This window comes from Ursus americanus, chromosome 33 (genome assembly GCF_024610735.1).
Source record: "Ursus americanus isolate L20-20 chromosome 33, mUrsAme1.1.p, whole genome shotgun sequence".
Lineage (NCBI taxonomy): Eukaryota > Metazoa > Chordata > Mammalia > Carnivora > Ursidae > Ursus > Ursus americanus.
Genome location: NC_142159.1, coordinates 4,471,840 through 4,483,181, shown reverse-complemented (window position 1 = coordinate 4,483,181; position 11,342 = coordinate 4,471,840). Strand labels below are relative to the sequence as shown.

General features: G+C 37.9%; 2 pseudogenes; one reads left to right on the top strand and one right to left on the bottom strand.

The window, feature by feature from the left end:
• Positions 1-1,062: 1,062 nt before the first annotated feature.
• On the bottom strand, positions 1,063-1,957 carry LOC123782382 (ER membrane protein complex subunit 2 pseudogene; annotated as a pseudogene).
• A 2,015-nt stretch (positions 1,958-3,972) lies between these two features.
• Positions 3,973-9,821, top strand: LOC123782418 (large ribosomal subunit protein uL6 pseudogene; annotated as a pseudogene).
• The last annotated feature ends 1,521 nt before the right edge of the window (positions 9,822-11,342 follow it).

Genomic DNA, 11,342 nt, shown 5'->3' with positions numbered 1-11,342 from the left:
GTGTTAGCATTTATATATGTATAGACCTAGCCAATAATTAAAATATTAAGAGCACTGCTCCCCAAAATATCAGAAATCTGCCAACTATCAATCTTCTGTAATATTTTTAAATTAGACTATATTTAGGTAATTGTACATTCATATTAAGTTGTGGGTAATAATAGAGATCACACATATCTTTCACCCAGTTTTCCCCATGGTAAGATTTTGCATAACTAGAACACAGTGTCACGATGGGAAATCAAGCATTGATACAATCTGTCTTATTTAGGTGTACCAGTGTTACATGTACTTGTGTGTTTGCAGTATTATCATGTATAGATTCTTGTAGTCACCACCATAATCAAGATATAAAACAGTTCCATCAATACAGCAATCCTGTATGACATACTTTAATAAATACATCCCCCTTCCACTCTGCCTAGCCATTGACAACTACTAATCTATTAACCATCTCTATAACTTTGTCATTTCAAAAATGATTGTAATCATATAGTATGTAGCCTTTGGGGTTGGCTTTTTTATTTGACATAATACCCTTAAAATCTGTCCAAGTTAGTTTGTGTATCAACAGTGTGTTCCTATTTATCCCTGAGTAGCATTATTAATGTACCACAGTTTGTTTAACAATCCATGCATTGAAGGACATTTGGATTTTTTCCTGTTTGGGATTATTAGAAATAAAGCCACTAAGAATATTTGTATACATGTTTTTGTGTGAGCATAAGTTTTCTTTTTTTTTTTTTTTGCAAGTTTAATAAATCACATGATTTTTTATGGGATTTCTACATCAGGTTGTATTTTAAAAGAAGTTACATATGTGTGATATGAAGAGAATGATGTGCAGTCAATATGAATCTTGTTCAGTCTCTCTTCCGTGGACTTTCTCCACCTTCCTGCTTAGCAATAAAAGTTATTTTTAGTCTTATATAAACCTTCTTTACAATTTCCCTCTTAACACAAAATTAGTCTATAAATAGCACTAGGCATTTCGTAAATAATTCACAGGCCAATAAGTTCAGTTGTGCAGTTGTGAAATGTGATGTGAAAGAGTTTGAAACCTTAAGACTGAGTGATGTGCAGTGTTTCCAACATGTCTTTGACTGTGTTAAGAGAGTATTTGGTTTCCTTCTTCGACCTGCAAATTGATAGGCTCTGTTTATTTGTCTAGCTGCCCAACTAGCATATTTCATGTTGTCCTTTTTTGTTTTTGCACTTGATTTTGGATTAGAAGCAATATGACTTGCCAACATGTAAAGCCCAAACAAAGCTCTCATATTTCTGTTGCTGAGTTTCAGTGCCTGTGCAAAATGCTTTCTTGAAAGTTCGAGGTTTCCAGGTCCATCTTGGGTATATTTAACTTCAGCATACTGCTGACAGTGTAAGTGGTCATGGGGATTGGTCATCATTAGCTCCTCTGCTCTAGCATAGTCACATTCACTGATACAAAGTTCTGCACGTTAATGTCAGGCTTGTCGGTCCCCAACAAATTGTTCCAGTACTCATTCAGTTCCAGAATGGCCTCCACATTTTTCCCCTGGGCTTTTCAAATGGCAAGCTTATGCTTTCTTGCAGCATTGTTTGTTGGATATTCTTGTAAAATTCTATCATATAGTTGTATAGCATCATCATATCTTTCCGTGGCTTCAAATCTCATGCCAGTTAGTCTCTTGACTGTAACTGCCAGGGAACTGTCTTCTCAACTCCTGAAGACAAAACAGTGCCAAGTCATCTTGACCATAGGGCTGCAATCATCACTTGCTCATATATGATCCAAATATCATCTCCAAGCTTAGAAGCATATTCATTAATTAATTCTTCTCCAACTTCCACAGTTTTCTCACTGTTTCATGAGTTTTCTTCTCTCCATTTTCTCGTTTTATCTCACATTTCTTCCCAAGTGACACCATTTCTTCCCAAGTGACATTGTAAAGCTCTGAGACCTTTGCCATCTTCTCAGAACCTGGAGGCAGGGAATAAGTTTTCATCTTGTAGTCTAAATGCCCAAGAGTACAATTGCTGTGTTGTATGATAATTACATGATCAGTTTTATAAGAAATGGCCAGACTTGGGGCTCCTGGGTGGCTCAGTTGGTTAAGCGTCTGCCTTTAGCTCAGGTCATGATCTCAGGTCCTGCGATCGAGCCCCACATCTGACTCCCAGCAGGGAATCTGCTTCTCCCTCTACCCCTCCCCTCTGCTTGTGATCTCTCTCATGCTGTCTCACTCACTCACTTGCACTTAAATAAATAAATAAAATTTAAATAAATAAATAAATAAATAAATAAATAAATAAATAAAAAGAAACTGCCAAACTTTTCCAGGGTGACTATACCATTTTATAGTCCCATCAGCAGTGTATGAGTGATCTAGTTTCTCTGCATCCTCAGCAGCATTTGGTGTTGTCACAACATTGTGTTTTAGCCATTCTGCTAGGTGTTTATTTCTATGTCATTTTAATTTGCATATCCCTGAGGGTAATGATGTTGAAAATATTTGCATGTCGGTATTTGTCATCTGTGTATTTTCTTTGATGAAATGTCTGTTCATTCTTTTGCCTGTTTTCAAATTTGATTGTTTTTATTTTTGAGCTCTGAGAATTCTTTATATATGCTACATATTAGTCCTTAATTTTTCCATTTATGGATTATGCTTTTGGTGTCACAACTAAGTGCTCTTTACCAGGCCGTAGATCCCAAAATTTTCTCCTATGTTTTTGTTTATAAAAGTTTTATACTTTTACATTTTGCATTTAAGTTTGTGAAATATTTTGAGTTAATATTTGTATTTAGGTCAGAATTCTTTTTTTTTCCCCCTCTTATGGATATCCAGTTGCTTCAGCATCATTTTTTGGAAGGCTATCCTTCCTCCGTTGAACTTCTTTTACATCTTCGTCAAAAAAATTCAGGCACAGCAAACTAGAAATAGAAGGGAACTTCCTTACATGACAAAAAGCATTTATTAAAACGCACACACACACACACACACAGACAGCTAACATTACACTCAATGGAAAGCTTAAAAAGTGTTGCCCTTAAGTACAGAAACACGATAAGAGTGCCCACTTTCACCACTGCTACTCAAGATTGTACTAGGAGTCCTCGACAGAACCATTAGGCAAAGGGTGGGAGGAGGAAGGAAGGAACATGAAAGAAAAAGGGAGAGAGGGAGAGGGACAGAGGAAGAAAGGGGGAGGGAGAGAGAGAAAAATCCATTTGATGTTTGAGAAATTGTAGATGGTACTGTTTTTCATTTTTTTTTAAGATTTTATTTATTTGACAGAGAGAGAGAGACAGCCAGCGAGAGAGAGGACACAAGCAGGGGGAGTAGGAGAGGAAGAGGCAGGCTCCCAGCAGAACAGGGAGCCCGATGAGGGGCTCGATCCCAATCATGACCTGAGCCGAAGGCAGATGCTTAACGACTGATCCACCCAGTTGCCCCTGTTTTTCATTTTGGTTTCCACATTTTCATTGTTCGTATAAAGAAATACTATTGGGTTTTGTGTATTTATTTTATATCCTGCAAACTTGCTGAACTCACTTTGTTCTAGGAAGTTTTCTTGGTAAAAATCTCTTGAGATTTTCTACATGGACTTTGTTGTCTGCAAATAAGGACAGTTTATTCATTTCTAACTGGTATGCCGTTTCTTTCTTTTTCATTCTATTCTGGAGGTATAAACTTTTAAATTGTAGACAATATTATCAAATAAAAGCACAAAAATATTTATTGAACATACCTAATATGTGCCAGATAGCTACTGGGAATATATCCTTGAAAAGAATAAAATCCCACCTCACATGGAGCTTGCATTCTGGTGGGAGGTGATAAACCATAACTAACCAAATAGGTCAAATATACAGTGACTTTGAAAGTGTTAGATAATGTGTAGAAAAGAGGAAGATTTACTGGAGTTGTGTCTTTGAGAGGAGAGGGATCTAGTTCACAAGTGGAGGTGTTGGCCTTAGCTAGAAATATGGAGAGTTCATCTGTTATAACAGAAGAAAAGGAATACAAAGGTACAGGTGTAGGTAGGTCAGGAGATATGACTGTAGAAGCTCATGGAACTTCTTTTCTGAGTCCTTCTGTTTTCTCAGTGAAATAGGAAGCAAGGTTATCTGCTGAAAATGAAGACAAAAGAAAAGGCATTAGATATTTGAAGAAAGAGGATATGACATGAAATAGATTTTAATAGATTAAAGAAAAAGCATGTGATTGCTGGGCAGCAAAGAGGGATCCCTGGGATCGATAAACAATTTAAAGAGAGCAGTCAATAGGTATGGACTAGATGGAGAGTTGAATTGGAGATGATTTTGATTTTTGCCGTCTGAGTTCAATTACTCAAAAGTGGGGCAGAGGAATTAGGACATTTGCAATTCCAACTTACAATTATCAGTATGAAGTACCATTTTATTTATTTATTTATTTATTTATTTATTTATTTATTTAAGATTTAATTACTTCAGAGAGAGCACACAAGAATGCCGTGGTCACCGGAGGGGCAGGAGAGGGAAAGAGAGAATCTCAAGCAGACTCCCCACTGAGCATGGAGCCCGACCTGGGCCTTGATCTCAGGACCCCAAGATCATGACCTGAGCGAAATTCAAGAGTCAGCCACTTAACCGACTGAGCCACCCAGGCACCCCTTAAGTACCATTTTAATGTGTGCTACTTACCATCTACTAGGAACATTAAAAAGGAGAAAAATAAAAAGTACGTTTTTTATTTACATTATTTCATCCATTCTTACATTATTTTTAGGAAATGGTGTTGACTCTTGATTTTACTCCCTGTTTACACAGACCAGATTTTCTAGGAAGATGGGAAGGGAAGCGAGCAAGCTGGAAGTGGTTTTCTAGATTATTTTAAATGTAAATGGTTTAAATGCTCCAACAAAAGACAGAGATTGGCAGAATGACTTTTTCTTTTTAATACATTTTTATAAAAGATGTTTATTTATTTTTGAGAGAGAGAGCACAAGTGGGAGGGGGAGAGGAAGAGTGAATCCCAAGCAGACTCTGTTCTGAGTGTGGAGCCAACTTGGGGCTCAGTCTCATGACCCTGAGATCACAACCTGAGCTGAAACCAAGAGTTAGATGTTTAACCAACTGTGGAACCCAGGTGTCCTAGAATGGCTTTTTTTTTTTAAGATTTTATTTATTTGTTTATTTATTTATTTATTTATTTGAGTGAAAGAGTAAGCAGGGGGACGAGCAGAGGGAGACAGACAAGCAGACTCCACACTGAGCACAGAGCCCAATGTGGGGCTCAATCCCATGACTCTGAGATCATGACCTGAGCCAAAATCAAGAGTTGGACACTTAACTAACTGAGCCACCTAGGTGCCCTGGAAGAATAGCTTTTTAAAAAATACACAATATGCTGTCTAAAAAAACTTATTTTAGATTCAAAGACATGAGTTGAAAGTGAAAAAATGGAAAAATATATTCTATGCAAATAACAACAAAAACAGAACAGTGGTGGCTATACAATATCAGACTGATTAGAATTTACATGAAAAAGTTAACAAGAGGGGCATCTGGCTGGCTCAGTCAGTGGAGCATGTGACTCTTGATCTAAGGGATCATGAGTTCAAGCCCTACATTGGGTGTAGAGCTTACTTTAAAAAATAAATAAATACAAATTAAACATTTTTAAATTAAAAAAAGGTTATAAGAGACAAGTACACATATTAATGGAAATATCAAATACAGCAAGAAGATATATCAACTGTAAACATTTATTCACATAATGACAACATAAAAATATTTATGAACCAAAAATTGACAAAATTAAAGGGAGAAATGGTTCTGCAATAACTGATGGGAACGTCAGTACCCTACTCTCCATAATGGATGGAACAACCACACAGAAGATAAGAAATAGAGGATTTGAACAATACAATAAGTCAGAACTATATTTAATAGACATATACCTTTACCCATCAACAAAATACACATTTTTCATAAGTACATGTTTTCCAGGACAGACCATGTGTTAGGCCATAATTAAGACTCAGCTGATTTTGGGCACCTGGGTGGCTCAGTCAGTTAAGCGTCTGCTTTTGGCTCGGGTCTGGGATCAAGCCCCACATCAGGCTCCCTGCTTAGCAGGTGTGTGCTTCTCCCTCTCTTCCTCACTCATGCTCTCTCTATCTCTGTCTCTCTCTCTCTCAAATAAATAAATAAAATCTTAAAAAAAGAAGGAAGGAAGGAAGAAAGAAAAGAAAGAAAAAAAAAAGAAAAGAAAGAGACTCAGCTGATTTTAAAAGGTATCTTCGGGATGCCTGGGTGGCTCAGTTGGTTAAGCATCTGCCTTCAGCTCAGGTCATGATCCCAGGGTCCTGGGATCAAATCCCACATCAGGCTCTATGCTCAGTGGGGAGCCTGCTTCTCCCTCTGCCTGCTGCTCCCCCTGCTTGTGCTCTTTCTCTCTCTCTTTCTCTGATAAATAAATAAATAAAATCTTAAAAAAAAAAAAGATATCTTCTCTGACCACAATGAGATGAAGTTAGAAATCAGTAATGGAGGGGGAGCCTGGGTGGCTCAGTCAGTTAAGCATCTGACTCTTGATTTCAGCCCAGGTCATGATTTCAGGGTTGTGAGATTGAGCCCTACGTCGGGCCCCACACTGGGCATGAAGCCTGTTTAAGATTTTCTCTCTCTCCCTCCCCCTCTGCCCTTTCTCCCCCTCTCTTAAAAAGAAAAAAGTCAGTAACAGGGAAAACTGGAACATGCATAAAGCTACAATAATCAAAACAACATGGTACTGGCATAAAGACAGACATATAGAAGAATGAGATAGAACAGAAACTCCAAAACAAATCTTCACATTCATGATCAGATGATTTGCAACCAGATTTCCAAGACCATTCAAAGGGGGAAAGATAGTCTTTTTTCTTTTTTAATGGTACTGGGAAAACTGGATATACACATACAAAAGAATGAAGTTGAACTCTTACCTAACGTTATAAATAAAAATTAACATAAAATGGATCAGACCTACAGGTAAGACCTAAAGCTATAAAACTTTGAAGAAAACATAGGGCACAGCTTCATGACGTTGGATTGGCAATGACTTCTTGGGTGTGACACCAAATACATAGGCAAAAAAAGAAATAGAGGGGCTCCTGGCTGGCTCAGTTGGTAGAGCATGTGACTCTTGAGCTCCAGGTCATGAGTTCAAGCCCCATGTTGTATGTAGAGCCTACTTTAAAGAGAGAGAGAGATAGGGAAGGAAGGAAGGAAGGAAGGAAGGAAGGAAGGAAGGAAGGAAGGAAGGAAGGAAAGGAGGGAGGAAGGGAAGAAGGGGAAGAGGGAAAAAAAAGAAAAGAGAAAAACTGCAATGAAACTACCTCACACCCATTAGGATAGCTATTGAAAAAACAAAAAAGGAGAAATTAACAAGTGTTGGCAAGGATGTAGAGAAATTGGAATCTTTGTGCACTGTTGGTGGGAATGTGAAATGCTATATCCTCTATAGAAATGGTTTGGTGGTTCCTCAAAAAGTTAAAAGTAGAATTTCTATATGGTCCATGAATTCCACTTCTGGGTATACACACAAAAGAACTAAAAGCAGGGTCTTGAAGAGACACCTTTACACTCATGTTTATAGCTTAAGCATGGAAGCAACAGAAGTGTCCATCAATAGATGACTAGAGAAGCAAAATGTGGTGTATATATACAATGAAATATGATTAACCTTAGAGGGAGGAAATTCTCACACATGCTACAGCATAGATGAAACTTGAAGACATTGTGCTAAGTGAAATAAGCCGGTCACTATAAAACAAATCCTGTATGATTCCATTTATGTGAGGTACTCAGAGTAGTCATAATCATAGAGACAGAATGTTGGATGGTAGTTAAAGGGGCGGGGAAAGTAGGGGAATGGGGAGTTACTGCTTAATGGGTAGTATCAGTTTTGATTTGGAAAGAGACAGGTGCTGGTGATGGTTGCACAGCAGAGCAGTATGAATGCCCTAACACTACTGAACTGTACACTTAAAAATGGTTAGGATAGGGGCACCTGAGTAGCTCAGTTGGTGGAGCAAGCACCTCCTGATTTTGGGGTAGTGAGATCAAGCCCTACAGTGTGTATGGAGCCTACTTAAAAAAAAAAGTTAACATTGTAGATTTTATGTTAGGTGTGTTTTACCACAATAAAAAAAAATTGGGAAAAATTGGGGGGAAAGAGGGAGTTGGACAACAGAAAGCCTCCAGCCAACAAAAAATAATAATAACCTGATAAAGATATCAGGTTAAGCAACTGTCCTGAAAAGCAAGAGGAAGCATAAAGAAATGGAAGTCGTGAAAGAAAAGTTGAGATATGAAGAATAGAAGTAGAAATAACTTCTGTATAAAATACATTCCAGAAAGGCATGGGGGAGGTAAATAATTTTCCAAAATAGCCCTATAATCAAGCAGTTCTTTTCTAAAAAATAGTATTACATGTGTAATATATATCTGATGCACAGAAAGAGCACTCATGATAAAGTAAATGCAGTAAAATGTTATCAGTAGGTGACACTGAGTAAGTGATGATACATGGATGGTCTTTGTATTATTCTTATTCCAACTTTTTGTAAGGTTGAAATTATGTTCATATTTTTTTTAAGTTTTTAATTTCCCAGATTAGAGAAAGAGACATATAAATGCTAAAGAGGGTTGATTAAAAATGCCTAACAAGATAGACTTTAAAAGTCTTTCCTAGGGGCGCCTGGGTGGCTCAGTAGTTGGGCGTCTGCCTTCAGCTCAGGGCGTGATCCCAGAGTCCTGGGATCGAGCCCCGCATCGGGCTTCTCTGCTGGGAACCTGCTTCTTCCTCTCCCACTCCACCTGCTTGTGTCCCCTCTCTCGCCAGTTGTCTCTCTCTCTGTTAAATAAATAAATAAAATCTTTAAAAATAAATAAATAAATAAAAATAAAAGTCTTTCCTGGGGGATGGGGGAATGGGATAGACCAGTGATGGGTAGTAAGGAGGGCACGTATTGCATGGTGCACTGGGTGTTATACGCAACTAATGAATCATCGAGCCTTACATCAGAAACTGGGGATGTACTGTGTGGTGACTAACATAATATAATAAAAAATCATTTAAAAAAAAGAAATGTTTACAGTTGACTCTTGAAAAACGTGTTTGAATTGCATGGGTCCACGTATATGCAGCTTTTTCGATAAAAAAAATACAGTACTGTAAATGTAAAATAAATAAATAAATAAAAATAAAAAATAATTAAAATAAAAGTCTTTCCTGCATCTACTACAAGACTCAAGACTCTTCAGTCAGACTATCAACATTCCAGAAAGTGTCAACATTACTCTGAAAGGACACACAGTTATTGTGCAGGGCCCCAGAAGAATCCTGTGGAGGAACTTCAATCGCATCAGTGTAGAACTCAATCTCCTTGGAAAGAAAAAGAAGACTGACAAATTCTGGGGAAATAAGAACTGGCCACTATTCCCATGATCTTCATTAACAGAATATGACCCAAGGGTATCACACTGAGCTTCCATTGCAAAATCAGATCGTGTATGCCTATTTCCCTATCAAGCTTATTATTCAGGAGAACCAGTCTTTTGTTGAAATCTGAGATTTCTTGGGTGAAAAATACATCCGCAGGTTTCTTACGAGGCCAGGTGTTCCTTGTTCAGTATCTCAAGCCCAGGAAGGTGAGTTAATTATTGAAGGAAAGGACACTGAACTTCTATCAAATTCAGCTGCTTTGATTCAGCAAGCTACAACGTTGAAAACAAGGATGTCAGGAAAATATTTTATGGTATCTATGTCTCTGAAAACAGAACAGGTCAGCAGGCTAATGAGTAAGAGCTAAGTTAGCTACAGAAATAACACGATGCCAAATGATTCTTAAAACCTATTTTGATAGGTAAAAATTGGGACCTCGCACTACAAAACACTTAGATCCTACAATATACACATACTTTACGTGCACAAAAATCAACTTGAAATGGATTTAAGACTTGAATGTAAAACCTGAAGTGATAAAACTCCTTGAAGAAACATAGGTGGTGTAAGCTCTTTGACCTTGGTCTTGGCAATTATTTTTTTTTATTTGATTCCAAAAGCAAAGACAACAAAATACAACAGACAATATGAAATGTCTCATAATGACAAAAAATGAGAATTGAAGCATAGAATGAAAATGTCTAACATCATCTAACCAACGTCTCAAAAGGGGAAAAGTCGAGAATGAAGGAGAGCCAATACTAGAAGAGAATAATGGCTGATAACTTACTGGAACTATTAACGCTATAAATTAGGAGATACAAATATACATCAAGAAGTGTGACAAAAAGACACCCACATCTGGGGTTCTTGGGTGGCTCAGTTGGTTAGCGTCCAACTCTTGATTTTGACTCAGGTCATGATCTCAGGGTTGTGGGGTCGAGCCTCACATGAGGCTTTGTGCTGAGCATGGAGCCTGCTTGAGATTCTCTCCCTCTCCTTCTGCCCCTACCCCCCTCACTCTCTCTCTCTAAAAAGAAAAAAAGAAACAGGGGCGGCTGGGTGGCGCAGTCGTTAAGCATCTGCCTTCAGCTCAGGGCGTGATCCCGGCGTTCTGGGTTCGAGCCCCACTTCAGGCTCCTCCGCTATGAGCCTGCTTCTTCCTCTCCCACTCCCCCTGCTTGTGTTCCCTCTCTCGCTGGCTGTCTCTATCTCTGTCAAATAAATAAATAAAATCTTAAAAGAGAAAAAAAAGAAAGAAACAAAAAAGAAACCTACATCTGAGCTATAGTGTCATACAGAATAAAAAGACAAAAAAAGACCAGAAAGAAAGAGATCAGGTATAAACGAATGACACATTGATAGCAGATTTCTCAATGACAACAATGGACAGAGGATAAATGGAATACTATTTTTAAGCACCAAGAGAAAATTTTTATCAACCCAAATTTCTGTATCCAGAGAATCTATTTTTTTAATAATGGCAAGATAAACATTTTTTTCAGAAGAATCAAAGTGTTCATCACTGAGAGGTCTTCACTAAAGAAATCACTAAGGAGGGGCACCTGGGTGGCTCAGTCAGTTAAGTGTCTTCCTTCAGCTCAGGTCATGATCCCAAGGTCCTGGGATCAAGTCCCACGTTGGGTTCCCTGCTCAGTGAGGAGTCTGCTTCTCCCTCTCCATTTGCCCCCACCCCACCCTGCTCATGCTCTCTCTCACTCTCTCTCTCAAATAAAATCTTTAAAAAAAAATAGAAATTACTAAGGAATATACCTCAGGAAAAAGGAAAAGAATAATTTCAAAAAAATCCTGAGATGCAAGTAATAATGGTAAACTAAGAAATTGGTAAATATGCAAGTATATTTAAACAAATACTATTAA